Source organism: Anabrus simplex, chromosome 1 (assembly GCF_040414725.1).
Source record: "Anabrus simplex isolate iqAnaSimp1 chromosome 1, ASM4041472v1, whole genome shotgun sequence".
NCBI classification, from domain to species: Eukaryota; Metazoa; Arthropoda; class Insecta; order Orthoptera; family Tettigoniidae; genus Anabrus; species Anabrus simplex.
This window is the reverse complement of record NC_090265.1, coordinates 480,562,204-480,586,137: the sequence shown is the minus strand read 5'-3', so window position 1 is coordinate 480,586,137 and position 23,934 is coordinate 480,562,204. Positions and strand designations below refer to the sequence as shown.

At 38.2% G+C, this 23,934-nt stretch overlaps 1 protein-coding gene across 3 annotated transcripts in view; it reads left to right on the top strand.

Annotated features, from left to right (window-relative positions):
• LOC136856975 (probable ATP-dependent RNA helicase DDX17) overlaps positions 1 to 23,934 on the top strand; it is a 162,051-nt gene that overhangs the window by 19,381 nt on the left and 118,736 nt on the right. The window lies entirely within an intron of this gene.

Here is a 23,934-nt window from a genome sequence, read left to right as displayed (position 1 = left end):
AAATGAAAACTACCGTCTGTATAGGGAAAGAATAAACTTCCAGTTTAACACTATTTGAATACAATGAGAGTTTTAGGTTAAGCACAATACAAGTGGAAGAACTTTTGATGGATATTTATCATAGGTTGAAACATCCTACGAACAGAAATAAATCTCTCTCTGCTAAACAACAGTTAGGCCTACTAACAACACTGCTTTGGCTAGGAAATTGTGGTCAGTACCATGGTATTGCACATATGCATGGGATGAAAATCTTCGGTCTGTAGGTCAATACATTCTGTGGTAGCTGCAATAAATGATATAAAATTTCCTCAAATTGTTCCTTGACCTGAAAATACTGAACAAACATGTTCCAAGAAGGACATTCCTGGAATCATTAATTCCAAGTAATTCCAATCATTAATCCAACTTTTCCCCTCTAAAGCTCCATGAGCTTTTCCAAATCAAATATTTCCATCCAACCCTTTATTTTGTCTTGTTTTTTCAGACTCTCGCTGAATGCACCGAAATGAATATCTTTCCTTCTTTCTATTTCCTTCAAAATGAATAACTTCCTTTCCTTGACACCATTTTAACAATTCATGCAGAGTGTGCAATTTTGTAACAATTAAGTTTGGCGGCCGAACGTCGTTATTAGTGGCATCCGATTCCATATGACAGACCAAGGAGGGTATGTCAGACTGTTGTGGAACATATGCGAGGATCACGGAAGATCAGAATGGGTGATAATAACGGAGTAATTTCCTATCATCAAAGAAATAAACTGAAAAATAACATTGTAGCATTGAGAAATTCACAGAAATATTAGAGTTCTTTGAATCTTTGCTACATAACTTAAAATACGATATTAAGATTAATGAGCAAGCATAATCTAATTCAACGAATGGAATATGAAGATAAACAGCTGATTCATGCTATGACGTAGTATGTTTATTGATATGCTGTCACTTGTAAAACTTGTAACAATTCACTAGTAATATACAAGAGACTATCAATCTTTTGTGGAACAGAAATGTACAACTCCATACATTACAAGAACCCACACTAGTAACTTGTAATGTACATGACCATACTTTTGTGGAATAGGCCCCAGCAGATTATAATCTTGGGACACTTGGTGAGTCTTCTTGAAAATGTTAAGTACAGTTGTATGCATCATGTCTTCCTTTCACTCTTTTGATACCCACTGCAGGGCATACACCTCTTCAATCAGTCTCCAATCCTCCTGACCTTCAGCGGTTCAGCACCTCTGTTTGTCTGTCATTTACTTTATCGACCCATCTGACCATAGCGTCTCTCAGGCTCCTAGTTTTTACCATATAGTTTCTTTCTTGTCCCCAAAAATGCAGACGCACAGATCCCTGCTGCTGCTGTTCAACCTACATGCCTGCGAACCCTTCTGATTTTTAACCCTTCCGATTTTCAGATTTATTTTTCCTTCTTCCTATAACCTCCAGTACAGTCAATACTCTTCCATTAGATAAAGGATAAATTCTTATGTGCATGTGTAATATAGCAACCTTATTTTCAAGCGCATTTATTTGATGCTTTATTTTGCGAGTGTATCGTCCGTCGCATTCGTCTATCGTGTTTCCCGCTCACCATAGTAGCGTGTGTGCTTTAGACTACAGCTGGGGATTTGGGACGACAATCGTCTGACATTTATTATTATTTATAAGCTTCATGTCCGTATTGATTGGTATCACTATATAGAAATAATATGAATCACCACCTTATCAATACACTATTTTATTTACTACCAAACTGGTAAATAGGGTCAACACCAACATATTATACAATTCTAAATCAGTCAATAACATAAACAAATACAACCACTCAGGAGTGTACCGTCTAAAATGCAATGATTGCCAAGCCAGTTATGTAGGGCTTACTGGTAGAAGTTTTTCAATAAGATACAACGAACACGTAAATGCCGTTAGACATAGACACTTCTCAGCCATGGGACAACACATCAACGATCAGAAACATAAGTTTACAGACATCAGTAATGATATGCAAATCCTCAAAATAAACCCAAAAAGCCCCTTGCTCAGTATACTAGAAGAATTCTATATAAACTTAGACAAATACGTTAATCCAAATTCCAACTTGAACGATAACATAGACAGAAATAATATTCTTTTTCATACAGTTATTCCCCTCCTGAAAGATTATTATTTAAAAAGAATAGATAAACAAAAATCCATAAATACAAATCTACCGCTCCAAGACCTCCCCTCCTTTAATCCCACTCCCGTTACAAGCGCTCCACCCATCCCTTCAAGCCTCCCCTCTACCGCCGCAAACTATAACCTCAGAGCAACACGTTACAGATCTCAACAGACAGCCATACAGAGCACACGATCCCAACAGCCAACGTAAGTAATACGATATATACTTGCCACTACATTCTTTCGATACATTATCTCACACACTTATTATTTCTACTTACAGATATATTAATTTACAACACGTCTCCACGATACAACCAACGTACAACCTAATTTAGATATACGACATCCAATATGCACTTCATCTCTTAATGGTGACCTACTCAACCTGTATTCGACACGCGACAAAATGAGAACATTTTCTCAATGATATTCAAGATTTCCAACTACAACAGCAGTACCCTACAAAATTACCAGTTATTACTATAATATATTATGCAATTTCACTCGTAACGCGTACAGCATGTGATCGATCCTATTCAAGTAAACATATATATTTTTAATGGACCAGCCGTTAACTACAACACAACAACCTACAGTACTGTCACCAATTTATATTTATATTTCATTTAGATTTTTTGAATATGCACATAGCACCACATATCAATACCATTATCTAATGTATTTTAAATAGGTATTTCATACCGGTTTTAGCCCCAAAGTTTTATTTTAACAAGACTTTTATATGTCTAACAAAATAAAGTGTCAACACACAATTCTATTTTAAGACTGAAAACGGGAATGAGGTGCTACAAACTTATATATTAATATTAAGGATTCATGTTAACTAGGTATTACATACCAATATTTTAATCATAAGAATTCAAACCAACAAGGTCATTATGTATTTAACTGAACTAAACAAGTGAATCAGTAAACCTTACAACCACTACATGAAATGTAATCAGGATACTGAAAATTCAAATAGTACATCTTTAACACCCTACATTGTACCTAATATCACCATATATGTGCAAATGTAATAATTTTACCCCATATTATGTAAAACAAAAATTGTAAAATAGAATAGCATGTATCTCTCAGCAAATGTACATATTCAATCCACTAGCATTTTGTCAAATGGATGAACCACATCCAATACAATACTTTTGATACTGTTTACAAAGAAACAGAAAATCTACATAATAGCTCTAATAGAACAAACTTATAAATTCCATAATACATGCATATGTACTTACCAGTATACTAACGACACATCAATTTTAAACTTTAACTATTATATGTGATGTTTTTATAGATATTTATATGTGTCAACTGAGGATGACCCCTTAGGGGTCGAAACCGGTATTGACCCTATTTACCAGTTTGGTAGTAAATAAAATAGTGTATTGATAAGGTGGTGATTCATATTATTTCTATATAGTAAATCGTCTGACAACCGAGAGAGGCTAGCGACTCAGTTAATCGGGATGAAAGAATGAGTTTGTTATTGTGTAGTTCACTCGTTTCTGTGCGTAGTTTCATTGGAGTTGTAGGCCACGTGTTTTTTCTTGCGTTTCTGTGCCTTCCCCCTTGTCAAAGTCGTATGTTAATGTATGAGGCATACTGAATTGTTTTTCATGTGGTAGTTTTGTGTATTTCAGTGCATAATTTTAATGAGTTGTATGCATTTCAGGGAGTTGTATCGTGACAGTTTCTGGTATTTTCTCTTCATGTTATGGCACAAAATACCCAACAGACATTATCTCCAAGCGTTCAGAGATACCTATAAATTTCCATTCATTTTGCCATCTAATAATACATTTTGTTGCATGTGTGGGTGTGATATAAATATTATTCGCAAGGCTCATAAATAAGAATGATTAGGTACATTTTCTTGTAACCATTTTTATGTTTCCTTAGTTTAAGATTTTAAATTTAATGGTTACTGCATTGTAACTGTAGATATGTATACCTTTTATCCTGTCCTTTTTTTCGCCTAGACCGGGACTAATATATGTAATGAAATCCAAGAATTAAAAATCTTCCTCTTTTTTTATTTCTTAAAGTTGGAAGGTATGACCCTGGAGCAAGCCACATACAGCTGTCTGTGCGGTAAGCAGCTCATCAGTAGATGGACGTGCAGAGCATTTGACCCTGCAACTTGTTGATAATCTAGCAAAACACACTCGTGGGAACTCCAGACACTGGAAGAGGGACGGGTATTTGTGAGTAAGAGGGATACGCAGGATTAAACTGACCATTTTTTCCATGGCTCAAAGTGGAACACACTGATCCAACAGCCGCCACATAAACGAGAGGTCAAATTTTGACACAGCTATTTTTTACACGTTGAAGTTCGTATTGCAATATTTCTCAATTACAGATTTTAAGATAAAGTTATAATAATACAATACCGTCCCTTGTGATACACGCCAGTGTTACTCGTACTTCACAGAGGATATAATTATCTGTAACAACTGTGGAGCTGATCCCGTAGTGTAGAGGTAGCGTGCCTGCCTCGTACCCACAGGCCCCAGGTTCGATTTCCTGTCAAGTCAGGACCTGGACCTAAGGGCTGGTTCGAGGTCCACTCAGCCTACGTGATTAGAATTGAGGAGCTATCTGACGGTGAGATAGTGTCCCCGGTCTAGAAAGCTAAGAATAACGGCTGAGAGGATTCGTTGTGCTGACCATACGACACCTCATAAACTGCAGGCCTTCGGACTGAGTAGCAGTCGCTTGGTAGGCCAAGGCCCTTCAAGTGCTGTTGCGCCGGGTGTGTGTGTGTGTGTGTGTGTGTGTGTGTGTGTGTGTGCAAACAACTGTGGTGTTGATTTCAAAAACTTATGAAACTTGTTGCTACTCCAACCACTACTCTTATACCTTCATATCTTCCACACAATATAAATAACATTTGTTTTAGCGCCAGTTGCTTTTAAAAAAAAAACAACAAAATTCGGTAGAGCATACCTCTTAAATCAATTCTCTCAAGGCGTGAGGTGATAAACTCACACATCTGGCAATATACAGGGATATGGTTCAGGACAATATTAATTTATGGTTGCATTTCCACAATTGAGGATTGTACATGGAACTAGAATCACTTATTATAATTAAAATAAAACTGAGTTTATGACTATAATTTACGTCACAATGAACAAGCATTGACGTATTTTAATTTAACAAAAAAGTATATTTATTGAGATTTGTGGTAACATTTAAAAAGAAAATTTAATCTAAACAAAAAAGCTATTGGCATGAACTTGAAGTGAAATGTGATATCGCCGCTGATTACATTCTTCTTCATGTTATGAATGCATAACATGTCTGATGCTTTAATTACCTGATGTCTGCATATACCGCTGATGAACTTAAAATTCCTTGAAAAATCTATGAGCTGAGGTCGGGAGCCGTCTGCTGTTATCTTCTTATATAACAAGGAGTTGGCCTACATACCATGTACGCGTGTAGGGAGCTCCAATGTAATTACATCCACTCAATATATTATAAGAAATTGGAAAATATTATTGAAACATCTTGTGAAGTCCATCCTCACAAGATGATGATGTTCCTTTGTCAGCATAGTACCCGTCTCTGCTCGGATACAACCACCATTTGTAGACTTCGATTATTACAAGACTTATTCAAACACAACTCTTAGCTCTGACCATCACTCTAAGACCACTTCTTCCATTTGATACATCTGACTGATACATATGATCTGATACCTCTCACCACCGTTGCATCGACTTTATAACCTCACGATGACGACTCATCTCCCTACTCTCTCTTCATCCCTTCCACCTCAATATACAGTAGCTGGCGAATACAGACACTTGGTCGCAATCACGTGCCCACGCACTGATGTCATCAGTCATGTGTCGTATAAGCGTACCCAGGCGGATTACAGTTGACTATGCTGCATGAGTTATCGGAAAACCTACTTGCACATAACATTCTCAGTTAAACATAGCCTCGATTGCAAAATACTCTGCCAACACATCTGGCTAGGGTTACAAGCCACAGAATGACTATATCAAACCAACAAATCTCACTAATATACAGCATAATTACAAACATATTCACTTAACCTATGATTAATTACAATAATATGCGTGATACCTAATTATTACAGTCTAAATGATGAGAAACAGAATATAAAATCTCATGAATCGGGTTCATAATAATAATAGTAATAATAATAATTGTTAAGGAGATATCCGTGGTAGTTAGAGGTGAAAGAAGGTGTGGGCAGGAATAGGTCTCAACTACAAAATTAAAGTTAATTTAAAACTTTAACAAAGGATATTTTCAAAACTTAACAATGATGACATAGAATTTGTAAACTTAACAAGTCAACCACAAGCCAAAATCAGGTACAAAGAAATCACAAGATTTAGGGGGGTATTACAAGATCTGGGCTCCGAGCCCCAAATATAATTTCTGAGCTCTCAGCTCACAATAACAAGACACCAAAGGGCAGAACACCCTTAATTACATGGAGCCTTAGCTCCCGACTTTACATCTCAAGCCTCTCTAAGGCACTTTTACCACAACACTATAAAGAGCTGTCCTGCTCTCAATCTTTCAAGCCAGTAAAGGCAATAACGGACTCTTACACAACCTGCCATCAAGGCATAATAAAGAAACATGGGTATATCGTACCCAATCTACTGGGCCTTTGCAGGAAGGAAAACAAAACGGGTTAAGTAAATGGCCCAAAATACAAAATTGAATGGAGGCGATAACTTGCATTTTTGTCTAAAACCTATGTGGCACTAGGCCGAACATACAGGGGCTAATCCCAAGCAAGGGAGGTGACACGTATGAGAAACTTTTACTACAATAAAGAAGAGAAGAACAGTTATGAAAACGTCGTCACCTCCTTTTCAAAAATGAAGGGGAGTTCGAGAGGGTGAAGCACTCTCTATCCCCGCTTTACAGTAATTTATAGATTTTACATAGAAAAGAATTTATATTTTGAAAAGATAGGTTACATACTAAAGGTTTCAAACCCTCCCCGAGAGTTACACTGCTGAGCTAGCAAGAAATGAAGATGTTAGAGAACTGCTGCTTGAAGAAAGAGGCGCTTCCCGCCCCCTGCTACATATTCACACACTAAGAAAGATGTTACTGAAGTGGCACCGAGACAAGAAACCAGCAGTTTATATACACTCGTGGAACATTCAAGACCTTTCATGAATGATAACACAACTTTTATTGGCAAACAGCAAAAACTAATACACAAGACGAGGAAGAAACACCTTATTGGTGGAAAATTAATTACGTAAATTCGTGATTGGTTACATTCAAAACGGGCTGAAAGAAAGGATTTATATTGCCAACCCACAAACCCCAGAACAAAATTTAGTAAAAATAAAACTTAGGAATACAATATTTCTTCAAGAAAGTTCATTCCATTGCACCAGAGTGTGTTACCATAGTTTTGGGTAGCGACATCTGTTAGAGAATGTTCAAACTTCTTGATATGGAGCAAACAAACACAAATCAAAATAGACACAGTTCAGAACACTTCAAAATTACCAAATTTACAGTAGTGGCATCTTCCGAGAAACTGTTGAGTTAATACAGTTTGTTAAAGTTCAGGCTTTCTCCTGTAGAGAAGTTTCAACTGGCGCAATATTTGAATTAGCGGCGTGGAGGTGTACCACCCGGTACAATAATAATAATAATAAAAAATACTGAATGGAATCTGTAACCCTGTTGTACGGTTACAAACTCTAAACAATTCTGCGAAAAGTTAAACTTGATAATTAACAAAGCCTAAGAGTAGAAAGTTTCAGGCGAGATTTTTCAGATGTCCACAGTTCGTTCATTTGAGAGAAAACTCTTTCAACTGAAGCATTAGTTCCGGGAAGAGAAAAAAATAATATACTGTGCCACTAACGAGAGTTGACTGTGTCTTAACCCTTTAGGGATTAAAAAACCAGTTAATTTGTACATAAAAATATGTATGACTAGGGATGTACAACTAGTTTATGGATTTACACCTTATTTCATAAAATATGGGGTAGGAAATTATCCCACTGTCCGTTTTGGATAGGTAGTGTTTGTGTGTAAGCAGTGATATAATAATTTCCTACTTAAAAATTGTTATGATAATGCGCTCATTACGTATTAGTTACTTTATTGACATCAATATAATACAATAACATGACATACTACATGGCCTATGTAATAAAAAATGATAATGAAATCTCTCAAACCTCATTTACTTTGGTTGCAGAAAATTTTGAAAATACTGTCCATAATTTGTGAAATGGTTCAAAGCATGATTTACATAATGCAACATTACATTTCATGTTACTGCGTTTCTTTTCTGCTCGATACTACACTGTGCAAAGCGACGATATGTTTTTATTAGCACAGGTAGATGGCTGCCGATGTCTGATAATCTCATGGTATTTTCGATCGTTGCTTGTCCATCAGACCAGTTTCTCTTCCTTCCACGCCTGTTCGCTGGGGAATAGCCAGGGTGTATCTTGGTTGAAAATGACTGTATCATTTCATTTACTAGTTGTGACCTAAACTTCAGGTGTGACCTACCTTTTGTCTCCTCTTTCATTTCTGCTTTGTACACTGTGTGTGAATTGACAAACATACTGTCCAGGAAGTAATACAAATCTTGAGCTACCATCTTCTTTACTTCTTGACCTGCCAATAAAAGATAACATGAACCTATAAGACAGTATGTATAGCAATTCCAAGCATAATAGGTTGTGTGGGTTGAACATTGTTTTTTTCTTACCAGAGTACTGGACATGATCTTCAGCATCAGTCTCCACCTTTCTCCGAGTCCACAGATTGTTCTTCCGATATTTCATCCAGCCAGACTTCAATCTTTGCTTCCATATTCAGAGCAGTAGTAATCAGCCTACAATTAGTTCCAATATAATACTGTATTAAAATTATTATTATTATTATTATTATTATTATTATTACTACTACTACATTCCGGCGTTCTCTCTGACTGGATGCGCCATTTTCCAAACTTATAGGCGCCTCCCTACTAGCTCGGAGCCGAACAAGCCTAGGCCTGGTCGCTCAGCGATTAGGGGCTTGCTTTGCCTCCTACTACTGGCTGGAGATGTCCACTTAAATCCCGGTCCCACCACTTGTGAAATGAAAACAGACATAAACATCAATTGTCAGAATGTGCAAAGCCTAAACAATAAGTTGTCTGATTGTGAACTGTCCCTGCCAGACTTAAGAGAAGTTGACGTGATCGGACTTACTGAAACATGGCTCTCTTGGGCTAGTGACAGTGAACTACCACTCAGTGCTAATTACAGCATATTCCGTTGTGATCGCACTACTCTAGGTGGTGGAGTGTTGCTAGCAGTGAACAGTGCTTTACCGTGTAAACGAAGGTCAGATCTCGAACGGAACTGTGAGTTAGTGTGGGTGGAGCTACTCTTTCCTCGACGCCCTGTACTTGTGGGATGTTACTACAGACCACCAAACAGCCCATTCAGTGACCTTGAGCAGTGCCTGGACTCAGTCATTGCAGCTCTCCCTCATGGTGAAGTAATTTTAATGGGGGACTTTAACTTGTCTATAAAGTGGTCTTCTCCAACTACCGGACTGTCAGCTAACAACTGTGACACATACTTTATAGACAGTTTTATTAATGGCCTCGGACTGAAACAGTTTAATATGTACCCAACCCGTGGGCCCAACACCCTGGACTTCATACTCTCCTCATTAGAACTTAAAACAATAAACCCAGGCAGAAACCTTTTCCTGTGCGACCACCAGTCCCTCGATGCTACATTCCTCCTTCCCCACCCCTCCTCAAAGCCTCACAGCAGGACATCCTACCACCCTACCTACATCTGGCGCTGTGCCGACTGGCCTGCAATGTGTCGTGCCCTGGAATGCCTTCCCTGAAGTCTGCTCGAAATAGCTGATATCGAATCGGCTCTTGACCTGCTGTACGACTGGCTGCAAGCTGCAATTAAAGACTTCGTACCTGCACAACGGGATACTACTAGCAAACATCAACACTGGATATCACAAGAGACCAGACTGATACTATTTAATAAGAAGAGAGCTTGGCGCCTGTGGAAAGACTTCCCTAACCCACACACTCACAATACCTTCGTTAAAATCCGCCGCCACGCGAGTTTATGGTCAGAAGAGACTACAAAACACACGTAGACACTGTCACTGAAAACGTCCGCAGCAATCCCAAGCGCTACTGGAGTCTCATCAACACACGGAGAAGGACGGAGAGGATTCCTGTCAGCGTGAACCACAACGATGCAACAGCAGATGGCGCCGATCGCAATGCACTGTTCAACAGGTATTTCTTCTCCAACTTCTCCCCTCCCTTACAAAACCAACCGCTCCCTCCCGTTGGTACAGCTTCAAACAGAACCCTATCAAGCATAACTACCACACCAAGTGAAGTTCATAACCTCCTTCAAATTCTTCGTACCAACAAAGCTACCGGTGCCGACACTATAGGTCCTCTTTTCCTAAAAAATACTGCTAGCACTCTTTGCATCCCTCTCTCTAAATTATTTAACAGATGTTTTGCCGCGGGCTATTTTCCTATTACCTGGAAACAGGCAAATATTGTTCCACTTCTCAAATCAGGCAACAAATTTAATGTTTCATCTTACCGACCAATCTCTATTCTCCCCACACTATCCTTTATCTTTGAAAAAATTATACACCAGCGTCTCCTCGCATTCACTTTGCCGTATATCTCAACCAAGCAGCATGGTTTTCTACCAGGTGGCTCTTGTCTAACAAACCTGGCCACTCTGCATAGCTTTGCATCACACGCCATTGCAGTTAAATCACAGCTGGATATCTGCTACGTAGACATTTCGAAAGCTTTCGATTCTGTTGACCATACTCTGTTGCTCCATAAACTCTCGAAACGATTTAATATACATGGCAGTCTACTGACCCTTCTTGCTGGCTTCCTACATAACCGTTGGCAGAGAGTGGTAATATCTGGCACTTCATCCTCATGGTTACCAGTCACCTCCGGTGTCCCACAAGGCAGTACTCTTGGCCCCTTGCTGTTTTCTTTGTTTATGGACGATCTGCCGTCCAAACTCAACGAAACAGCGAATACCCTACTCTTTGCTGATGACTGCAAGATATTTAGGGAGATCAGGAATCCAGCAGATGCAGCTCTGATACAGTCATCGCTTAATGCCCTCTCGAACTGGTGCCGTACTTGGAAACTTATCCCCAATCCACAAAAATGCAGCCACATGACCATAACACTGCGTAAATCTCCTCTACCGACATCATATTACCTACTCGACAAGCCCATCACCGTAGTTACGCAACAGCGTGACCTAGGTGTAATATTCGATACAAAATTACAATTTAAGACCCATATAGAAACATATACAACTAAGGCTATGAAATTACTAGACATTCTCTATCTCTTCACAGAAATTTCTGACCCCGTTGCTCTTCGTCACTTCTTCCTCACGATCGTTCAACCTCTCTTAAACTACTGCTCTCCGATTTGGACAACAGCCACCTCCTCCAATACCAAGCAGTTAGACAGAGCAGTGTCCTTCTTTGCTGCAATTGTAAGGAACAGAAACCCCAAGCTCAGAAATCTGTCTACGCAGCAGATATTAATGGCAATTAATGTGTCACCGCTGCACATCAGGCGACAGGTAGCTGACCTGAGTTTTCTCCACGAGATCTTAAATGGACATTACTGCTCGGAACATCTTGTTTCTCTCTTCTCTCTCCGCGTTCCTTCCTGCTCCACCAGAACCAAAGACCTTCTCCACATTCCCCACACTCAGCACTCAATACTTCAACGATCTTTCCTAATCCGCCTCCCAACACTCTTTAACAATATTAATAGGAGACAAGAGCTTGATATAGCATCAAATAAAAGTGTATTCGAGAGGTGTGTAAATAGTATCTTAAAGATAAGTTGATGTGAAGGGATTATACCGCCATCTTGACCCACGACGACTTGGCTATGAACATGGACATTCTCATGGTTTTTGATTTGGACAGTTATTAGTAGGATGTGTACCTGATCTTGTTATATTTTGTTATGTTTGTTATATTTTATTATGAAAGTTTACGTTGGTTAAATAGTCTGTTGACAGTGCAAGTGAAATTTGCTCAGTGTAGCTGTATCTTGTGCTTCGTGAATAAATAAATATTATTATTATTATTATTATTATTATTATTATTATTATTATTATTAATACCAAGCTACTATTAGAGGAAACATGCTTTACCTATGTTTATGATTTGAAACCACTTATTAGGAGAACTAAATAGCATAAATACAGTCCAACCAAAATTAGGCCTAGATCTTACATAAAACCCAAGTACAGACTAAGTGCAAATGACTGTAACATCTTTGCCCCTTCATCATAAGGGGAAACTTAAAATAGTTTTAGAAGTGTAGTAAGTTTGAAAAATATGTAAATAATTTTGAAATAGCATCTTACTAAGTTGCAGAGAAACTATGATTCTGTTATTACTATTCTGAATGACACAACGAATAGATCGTTATTATATCCGTGACACAAATAGAGTTTCTCCTTGAATAAAACATTAAAAACTGCATCTCTGAAGTATATACTAACCTTTAGAAATCTTCTGTCTTGAGTATTCCACACCTTCTTCCTACAAACACCGTTTCACTGCAGTTGAACACAAAGTGACTGTCACTGTATGCATGCTAGGAACCACTGGGATATATACTTCTCACCTAGTGATCTAGGTCGCAGTAGCGATCAGGTTATTAAGTTTGAAATGAAACTGTGCAGCCCTCCAACACTAGCAAGTGGAACTGCATGCTCTGAAATAGCTGGGAAGATAAACTCCCTAAAACCATTATGTGTATACGAGATGGGAAGATAATATCCCAGAGACCTATTAAGAGTTAATTGTTTTCCTTGAAGTGAAGATAATCCTCTGTCCACCTTTTGTCTACTGAAACTTCTGCGTCATTCCAATTGGATATTTTCTCTGTAGTGGCATATTTGGTTAACCCCTCAGCGCCGACCTCTATACGTGGTATAGACCCCCCTTTTCTTCCGTAGCCGCCGACCTCTATACGTGGTATAGACCCATACATGGTTTTGAATTTACGGCTATAGCGCTAAGAGTTTTGGTGTTATGGATATGCAAATTGTTTTGTTTCCAAGAAGACATTTTCAGGTTTATCAGTGTTCTAAATAAGAATTGAAAATCGTTAAAGTGTAGTTGCTTTTGCAAGGATAAGTATTTGTCAATTATGTCTGATCACCAATCCCTGCTTTTTTAATAGTCCGTTTGCTTCATTCTTTCCCACAGAATAAAATAAAGAAATGATGATCTGAGGAGTTTGTCTTCGTGTGATGTGCTTTGCTCTAATTTTGTATTAAGAGTGCAGTTTATTTATTATGTTTGTCTTTATTTTTCAGCTTGTAGTCTTCGTAACTCTCCACGAGTGCTCTGTGTAGGCATCAGTTAGTGCTGCTTTCTGTCATACGACACGAGAAGCAGTTGTGCATGGTATATATCTCGTTTGAAAGACTATGTATTGACCTTTTAATCTGAAATATGTATCGAGTTGGTTTGATTCGTCATAAATGTTATTCCCCTCATTCAGTTTCGTCCTGCCGCTTTCGGTCCTGCTGCAGCTTCATCAGCTTGTGTGATGCACCGCGCTCAATGGCTAGTTCCTGCTGAGAGTAACTTGCTTGAAATATTGTATAATTCAAATGAAAGTTTAGTCGGAAGTAGTAGTGGCAGTATTAGCAGTAGCGATAATGAAATACATGATGTGGCTGTGGCCGATGCAGTGGTAAATGGTGAGTGACGGTGAGGAGGAACCAGTACTTGGAAATTTCATGTAGGAGACTATAGATACGCATACAGGTCAAAGGGAAGTTTTCAACAGTGAATTATGATTCCTAGATTCTCCAATAATACTTAGACAAGTCACAGGGACAAACATTCAGCAGTTATCTTATCAGTTTCAGCTGATGGAAGGTTTGTTTACGTAGTAGAAAATACGCTTCTCAGGCGGGAAACGAAATATTCAAGGCCGGCGCGCATCAGATAATACAATTCCAAGGTTGCAGGAAATACGTTTTATCAGGAAATTAGCACCCAAGAGTGAGAAATCCAAACCTCAGAGACGTATCGCGTGTTCAAAACACGGTGAAAAGAAGACATCTGTGTACTGCTGCCAGGAGTGTGCCTTGGGTCTCTGTCTCGAAGAGTGCTTCGAACTCTATCACACGGAACTAAATTACTAAGGAAATGTGAAACAATTATGTAATTATCTTCATGTACATAGATCTACCATAAGGAATTCCAAATTTCATGAATATTGGGATACTCTTATACTAGTAGTAACACTTTAAGTGAATCAATGTATTTCATTTAAAGATAAAAATTTCATTGTTCTGTATTGAAAGTATTAACGTTAAAAATTAAATAGAGGTTGAACCTCTTTTTTCAATTATTTAATTTTTAATGTATTTCAGTCGCGCGTAGTTGAAATCGCATCTGACCGCGGGGTAGGAAGCTCTTTAAACGGCTGCGACGCTGAGGGGTTAAGCAGGAAAATTGATCAAATAGTTCTGAGTCATTTCCCTTTGTCAAAAAAATCCTTTACTTGCAACAAAATCACAACCTTTTTCACATCAGACCATTCAGGGACAGTTTTTAGTGATGCCCATTGGAAATTGTTCATGTCTTTAAAATGACCAGACCATTGGTCTAAATACTCTATAGAGGTCTCGTAAAAAGTTCCTTCCACTTCTTCAACATTTTTCCTAATGCTAATCCTTCATTTTCAAGCACACCAACAAGAACTCTTATCTTATATAGTAAAAACTTACAAGACGACTTATCTGAAAAATGGTGTTTTAGTGGTACTACATTGGATGTGAGAAGCGCAGCTGTAACAGCCTCCACGGTTCTCACACTTCGGCACAGAAAAGAAACGAAAGTCCTACTGAGCTATCTTTCCAAATCTTTCAATATGATTATGGTTACAGATACTAAAGAAACTGCCCTCAGTCCGGGGCACCTCTTAGTGGGGAGAGGGTGCTAAGAATCCCCCCGAGGTCAAGTATTGATAAGTTTCAAATTTATAACAAAAGAATAAGAATCGCCACTTGGAATGTGCGAAGTCTATATATGGCTGGGAAACTTGCAAACGTTGAATCAGAAATGCAACGCTTGGAAATCAAGATTTTGGGCCTTAGTGAAGTTCGATGGCCTGGGTCAGAAACACAACAAACTAATCATGGAGTTCTGTATTGCTCTGGTGGTAACGATCCTCAACATCAATACGGAGTGGCTGTGCTCCTCTTGTCTGATCTGGTGAAGTCTGTCATCGATTTCATTCCCTTTGGAGAGCGTGTCATGTTTCTTAAACTACAAACTTCCCATCATCCCATGAATATTATCCAGGCCTATGCTCCAACCGGTGATGACGAATTAGTAGAAGAATTCTATTCCATTCTAGAGGAGGCAATGTCCCTTACAAAGAAAGGGGATGTAACTCTTGTCCTTGGTGATTTCAATGCTAAGATAGCTCTCAGTTCAGAGGATGAAATTGTTGGGCAATGTGGCCTTGGTGAGAGAAATGCCAGAGGTGATCATCTAGTTCAGTTTTGATCAGAACAACAGCTCTCTGTTATTAATACCTTTTTCAAGCTACATCCCCGGTGCTTGTATACATGGACGTCTCCTGCAGATTGTGAAGATCATATTGTAAGGAATCAGATAGACTTCATTCTTCATTCTCCTTTTCAACATCTACTCTGAATCTGTGTTCAGAGAGGCTATGGAAGATGTTAATCTAGGTATCAAGATCAATGGCTTTGTCATTAACAACATCCGATTTGCTGATACGATTGTGTTAGCCAGCAACCCTAGTGATCTTCAAATCATTTTAAACAACATCGTGAGGACCAGTGAAACCTACGGTTTATCCTTGAATATTAACAAGTCCAAGCTGATTGTATTCTCAAAAACACTAAAACAGGCCTCCCTTTACATCAACAACATTGTCCAACAAGTATCTTCTATCAAATATCTTGGAACTCTAGTTAACCAGCATTGTGATTCAAAATGCGAAATCTTATCCAGGATTGGACAAGCAAAAAATATGTTCAATACCATGAGGACCTTATTCACCAGCCGAGAACTCAACCTCCAGCTCAGAGTTCGAATGCTACGGTGTTATGTCTTTCATGTCCTTCTGTATGGTTTCGAAGGGTGGACACTTAGCCCTTTATTGGAGAAGCGTATTGAATCTTTTGAAATGTACTTATACAGAAGAATACTCCGAATATCTTGGGGTAGAAAAGAAGACAAATGAAGTCCTCAACATCTTGAACAAGAAGAAAGAGCTTCTATAACCATCAAGGAGCGTAAGCTCAACTACCTCGGCCACATCATGAGAGGTGAACGATACGAACTTCTCCGACTGATCATTCAAGGGAAGATTGATGGGAAAAGATCTGTGGGAAGACGGAGAAATTCCTGGCTGAAAGACTTGCGGTGGTATGGACATATGTCGATAGAAATCTTCCGTGCTGCCGTTTCGCGTGTAATCATAATCAATTGGATCGCCAACCTTCGAAGGGAGACGGTGTCATAAGAAGAAGAAGAAGCTCACTGATTGCTTCCATAACCTCTGTTGCAGAAATTAGCTCACCTTCAATTTTCAATACTACTTAGTGGTAAGAACTGGCTTGTGTGAAGACAAAATTTAACCACATCTCTGAAATAGGATCTTCAAAGAAACGTCTCAAGGAAACCGGACATTTTGTTTAAGAAGTATGATTTCAGTCCTTGGTACATGTCGAGCATTCTCTTCACTGCTGGTATGAGTGCTATCCACCTTGTTTTGCTATACCCAAGGACTTATTTATACTCAATTTCCACAAAATCGCAGAACTCTTTCAACTGTTCAACTCTGTGTAAATATGAAAGTGAGAGTACACCTTAATTATGTTCTCAACATCAATAGGTAAACAATCACGAGAGGACTATTGCGTTATGTATAATATGAGCACCACATCCTATACCAGTCAAGTCCCTACCCAAAAACCGTTCAGTTTCCTGAAAGTATTGTTAAGTCCTTTCCTTGCTGACCCTCCAAAATTACTGTTTGTATTATCACCACAAAACCTGATGATTTTATTGCAGTGTCATTTTTTACTAGCACTTCCAAGTATTTCACAATAATGTCTGATGTTTCACCTGGTTGAGATTGAAGGTCCAGCAGTTTCACTTGAACACAGTCATAGGGGTCATAAAACCGAACAACTGGGAAAACTTTAACATTCCAGTGGTTCGAGGCATCCGTTAGCAGTGTAAAGCAATGTGCCTGTCCGAGTTGTTGTTTGACTTGTTGCTCAGATAAGGGGGCAAGCAAAGAGTACCAAGCTCTGCCGATCTGGCACAAGGCAGCTGAGGGCTCATGGAAATGTGCGCAAACTTGTACACATATTTGTATGATGTCATCAGAGCTGCAGTACGGCTTGTAGTACCCACTACGAAGTGGAGTCGTTGTTTGTCTCAGCCAAATTTCGTTACGGGGTCTAATGTGCGAGATTAATTTTTCCATTCTTGGGGGGGGGGGGGTCCTAATACACAAGTAAATACGGTAACATGGTCTATTTTGTTTGTCACTCCTTCGTCACTCCATCTGGCGATATCCACGTCTCCTTACGTTTTTCCGAGGATATCAAGTACTTTTTTGATCATATGTTTTCCACTCGCAAAGTCAATCAGTCTCAATCCACTATCATCACTTTCTTTTCCTACTTTGTGTTTATACACATCTTCTCTTCCAATCTTTGCGTTTAGAATTCCAAGGATCATTTTTACATCATGTCTTTTTTGTTGATTACTTCCTCCAATTTGGTGTAAAATGCATCTTTCACCTCATCTTCTGCCCCCTCTGTAGGGGCATACACACAGAACACTGTAATAATGAAGAATGAACTCCAGATTCTTTCTCCACCATAGCTACAATTTCTTGGTCTGTTTGTAATTCTGTTCTTAACTACCCTACTGTAATTTTATACAGTATTTTATTAATGTAACTGATAATGAATGTACATTTGAAATTATAGTATGTACTGTACTGTATTGTAGAAACTACATTTTCCTCATTTTCCCACCTTATTATAATAAAGAAATAAAGAGTCTAAGGAGGAGGTGCAGTATAGAAAGAAATAGAATTAGCAATGGTTGTGGAAGTAAGGAGAAATTGAAGGAACATACTAGAAAGTTGAATCTAGGAAAGAAGGAAGCTGAGGATAACATGATGGCAAGCATAACTGGTGGTCATACAAATTTTGGTGAAAAATGGAAGAGTATGTATAGGTACATTTGGGCAGAAACTGATTCCAAGGAGGACATTCCAGGAATAATTAATGAATAAGGGGAGTGTGTATGTTATGATCTTCAAAAGGCAGATGTATTTATTCAGCAGTATGTAAAGATTCTTGGTTATAAGGGTAATGTCCAGATAGAGGAGGTGACTAATGCTAAAGAACTATTAAAATGTACCTATGATAACAGTGACATTTACAATGAGATACAAAAGTTGAAAACTAGAAAAGCAGCTGGAATTGATAAGGTCTTAGGGGGGAAATACTAAAGACAATGGGTTGGCATATAGTACCATTATCTGAAGTACTTATTTGATTATTGTTTGCATGAAGGAGCTATACCAAATGAATGGAGAGTTGCTATAGTAGCCCCTGTGTGTAAAGGAAAGGGTGATAGACATAAAGCTAAAAATTACAGGCCAATAAGTTTTACATGAATTGTATGTAAGCTTTGGGAAAGCATTCTTTCTGATTATATTAGACAAGTTTGCAAAATTAATAACTGGTTTGATAGAAGGCAGTTCGCTTTTAGGAAAGGTTATTCCACTGAAGCTCAACTTGTAGGATTCCAGCAAGGTATAGCAGATGTTTTGGATTCAGGAGGTCAAATGGACTGCATCGCGATTGACCTGTCTACAGCATCTGATAGGGTGGATCATAGGAGACTACTGGCAGAAATGAGTGCAATTGGACTAGACACAAAAGTAACTGAATGGGTTGCTGTATTTCTGGAAAATAGATCTCAGTGAATCGAATTTGGCGAAGCTTCATTTGACTCTGTAATAATTAGGAGGGGAATTCCTCAAGGCAGTAATATTGGACCTTTATGTTTTCTTATATATATATATAAATGATCTGAGTAGTGAAGTGGAATCAGAGATAAGACTTCTTGCAGATGATGTTAATCTTTACCGGGCGAGTTGGCCGTGCGCGTAGAGGCGCGCGGCTGTGAGCTTGCATCCGGGAGATAGTAGGTTCGAATCCCACTATCGGCAGCCCTGAAAATGGTTTTCTGTGGTTTCCCATTTTCACACCAGGCAAATGCTGGGGCTGTACCTTAATTAAGGCCACGGCCGCTTCCTTCCAACTCCTAAGCCTTTCCTATCCCATCGTCGCCATAAGACCTATCTGTGTCGGTGCGACGTAAAGCCCCTAGCAAAAAAAAAAAATGTTAATCTTTATAGAGTAATAAATAAGTTACACAATTGTGAGCAACTTCAAAATGACCTTGATATTGTTGTAGTGTGAACGGTAGGCGTATGATGATAAACGGGGTTACAAGTCCTCTCAGTTTTAATTACTGTGTTGATGGGCTGAAAGTTCCTTATGGGGGTCACTGTAAGTACCTAGGTGTTAATGTAAGGAAAGATCTTCAGTGGGGTAATCACATAAATGGGATTTTAAAGAAAGGGTACAGATCTTTGCACATGGTTATGAGGCTGTTTTAGGGGTTGTAGTAAGGATGAAAAGGATAGGGTATGTAAGTCTATGTAAGACCCCAACTAGAGTATGGTTCCAGTGTATGGGACCCTCACCAGGATTACTTGATTCAAGAACTGGAAAAAATCCAAAGAAAAGCACTTGATTTCCTAGAAAAGATTAGAGTTACAAAAATGTTTCATAATCTGGGCTGGGAAGACTTGGGAGAAAGGAGACGAGGTGCTCGACTAAGTGGTGTGTCAGTTGATCAGATGTTGATTCCCATAGGGAACGTGATATATTTGTCTCGAATGAGTAAATTTTTAATACCAATATAAATGGTCCGAGCTGTAAGCGGAGAGGTGGTGTGGAATGACATTAGTAGATGAGTAAGTTTGAGTGGTGTCTTTAAAAGTAGGAAAGATCACAATATGAAGATACAGTTAGAATTCAAGAGGGCAAATTGGGACAAATATTAGTTCATATGAAGGGGAGTTAGGAATTGGAATAACTGACCAAGGGGGATGTTCAAGAAATTTCCAATTTCTTTGAAATCGTTAAAGAAAAGGCTAAGAAAACAACAGATAGGGAATCTGCCACCTGGGCGACTGCCCTAAATACAGATCGGTAGTATTTAAAAAAAATGAAAAAGGTTTAATTTCTGGAGAATCGGCTACTACTACTGCGACTTATTTTACTTTTCCCACACCTATGAGGTTGCAGGTGTGAACTGTGTCGCACATATGGATTTGGCCCTGTTTTGTGGCTGGGTACCGTTCATAACGCCAACTCTATGTGGGGGGGGGGGGGGTGATCACTAGTGTGTTTCTGTGGTGGTTGGTAGTGTAGTGTGTTGTCTGCATCAAACGCCCAGTCCCCGAGCCTGAAAAATTATTAATGGTTATGAATTTCATGTTTTTGGCCCGTATTGAACTGAGAATAATATATAAGTAATAATAATAACAACGTAAACGTTTCCACCTTTTCAATACTAAAATATATTCACAAAATTATAAATTACACGGTACTAGTTTCGACCCATCTAGGGGTCATCATCAGCCGTATTGGAGCAAAGATCACTTTTGGCGAAATCCTAAGAAAATGTTATTTTAAAGAATAACAAGTGAAATGAGATGTTATTATGGTAATAGTTAATAATACAAGTAATATACATACTAAGAGGTTTTTAACAAAGAATAAAGTATAAATGGGGTGTTGTTAAAATTATAATCATGGAAATCAGTAAGTTCTTGTATTGAAATGAAATATGGCTTAGGAAGAGGGCTTAAGGTGGGGCTGAAGGGTGCGGGAGAAAGTGTAATTGTCTTGGAAAAGTACCTTTGATTAAATTTAGGATTGAGTTTAGGTTGGCTGCATTATTGTTTCTGAGGAAAGTGATAAATAGATCGAAGAGTATGTTGGGTTTCTCTGAAATTTCATTGAGATTGTGACTGGCATTAAAGTATTGGTCTAGGTGTATGTAGTAATTTTCCATTATGTTGAGTAAAGGGCCCTTGTTTGCTAATACGAGGATGTCCATGTCTTGTTCAATATTGGTGAAATTATGGTTATAATCTTGCATGTGTTGGCCGATGGCTGAAAACCTGTTGTATTTTATTGCGTTAGTGTGCTCGTGGTATCTGATAATGAAGTTTCTCCCGGTTTGCCCGATGTAGGTTTTTTTTACAGGTGGTACATTTGATCCTATAAACTCCTGATTTTAAAAAACTGCTGGTCTTGATGATGTGTGAAGTATTGTATAAAATGTTCATGTTCTTATTGTTGGTTTTGAAGGCTATTTTAACGCCTTGTTTCTTAAAGATGTTGGTTAACTTGTAGATATCATTGTTGAACGTGAAGGTGGAAAATGTTAGAGGTTTGGTTATTTCTTTTTTGAGGGTAGTTTTTGGGCGATGTTTGTGTTTATTGATTATCCTTTCTATAAAATGATTGCTGAAGCCGTTGAATTTTGCAATTCCGCGGATTGTGTTGAGTTCGTTTTTTAGATCTTTATTGGACGTAGGTATGCTGAAGGCTCGGTGAACTAGGCTGTTGTGTGTGGCTCGTTTGTGGGACTGGGGGTGCACTGAATCTTGGCGAATGGTGGAGGCTGTTTGAGTGGGTTTTCTGAAAATTTTATAACTGAAAGAATCTGAGTTTCTAGTGATGGTTAAATCTAGAAAGTTGATTTTTTGATTTGATTCAGATTCTAGTGTGAATTTGATATGAGGATCAATATTGTTGAGTCTTAAGAGGGTGGTGGGTGCGTTAATTGATTTCTCATTCATGATTACAAAGACATCGTCGACATATCTGGCCCAAAAGAGAATGTTTTCGAATTCGTTGTCAATTTTGGTGTATTCGAGGAAGTCCAGGTATATTTCTGCTAAGATACCTTAAGCCCTCTTCCTAAGCCATATTTCATTTCAATAGAAGAACTTACTGATTTCCATGATCATAATTTTTACAACACCCCATTTATACTTTATTCTTTGTTAAAAACCTCTTAGTATGTATATTCCTTGTATTATTAACTATTACCATAATAACATCTCATTTCACTTGTTATTCTTTAAAATAACATTTTCTTAGGATTTCGCCAAAAGTGATCTTTGCTCCAATACGGCTGATGATGACCCCTAGATGGGTCGAAACTAGTACCGTGTAATTTATAATTTTGTGAATATATTTTAGTATTGAAAAGGTGGAAACGTTTACGTTGTTATTATTATTACTTATATATTATCCTGAAAAATTAATCAGACTCATTAAAAATGCCTGACCCGCTCGGTTATCGAACCTGGGACCATCTGAACTGAAGGCCTCAATGGTGATTGTTCAGCCACTTAGTTGGACAGAATGAAACTACTAATTATTTATGAAAATCATTTTACCATACAAAGCTGGTATTCCTTTACCCAGTGAAATGTTCAGTTTTCCTAAATCCTTAATATATTACCGGTGTACTGTTCCAAATTTTCCAATTGATTTTCTCGAAATTCAATAAATTCTGTTTTACAACTTCATTGTTACATTAAGTGAACATTTTTTAAGTGTTCCTGGTGTTCAGGAAAATATCAAAATATAAAATAAACCAAAACTGCAATTTTCCAACTTAATATATGGTTTCCTGGAGAGCGTTACGTATGGGTTCCTTTCATAAGCGTAGATTGTAGTCTGAACATAAATTTTTACCTGATGTTGGCATTTTCTTGCAACTAACCTAAAAAAAAAATTTCGATATAGAACTATAAATATAACTCTTCAAACATTGCTATAGTAAGTCTGTAACTTTCTAAGTATGGTGGTGAAAATATTCAGTCATTGTAGTTTTAATTTCATAAAAATATCACAAAAATGACTGATTTTAATTCCTTTCCAATTAAATGCTCAAGGCGCATTAGACATCGTGCTAGTGCCAGGTGAGATTGCAATGACCAGTGGTGAATGGCATAACTGGTTTATGAATATTGAATTTTCATGACCGCATTATAATCGAAACAGACTTTCAACGTATTAGGTCGTGTTACGTGACTATACACCATTGCGGACAACCGAGGGAGTGCGCTTTATGTGCGACAACGGGAAAGCGAGGGCGATACGGACATTGGTATCCAGATGTAACGTGGAAGTCCATGAATCATGCTGGGATCAATTGGAGCACTTCTTCAGAACAAGGAGAGACGAGCGGAATCAGAATAAGCTGCAAAGAAAAAGTGAATTTTTTTCCTTTCCCCCGATTATGACAAGGTGCTCTAGGAGTGCTAATTACAAATATTCTTGAAACCTTCAGGGTTATTTCAGCATTGTATAGGGAAAAGTTTGTATATTTCTGCTTTTTTATTATGATGACTTTTTTGGTGCAATTTCACTTTGTTTTTTCAAGATTACAAAAATTGAAACCAACAAGAAGTTAGCTTTCTATAAAGGATCTTTAATTACAATATTTTCAGTTTTTATAT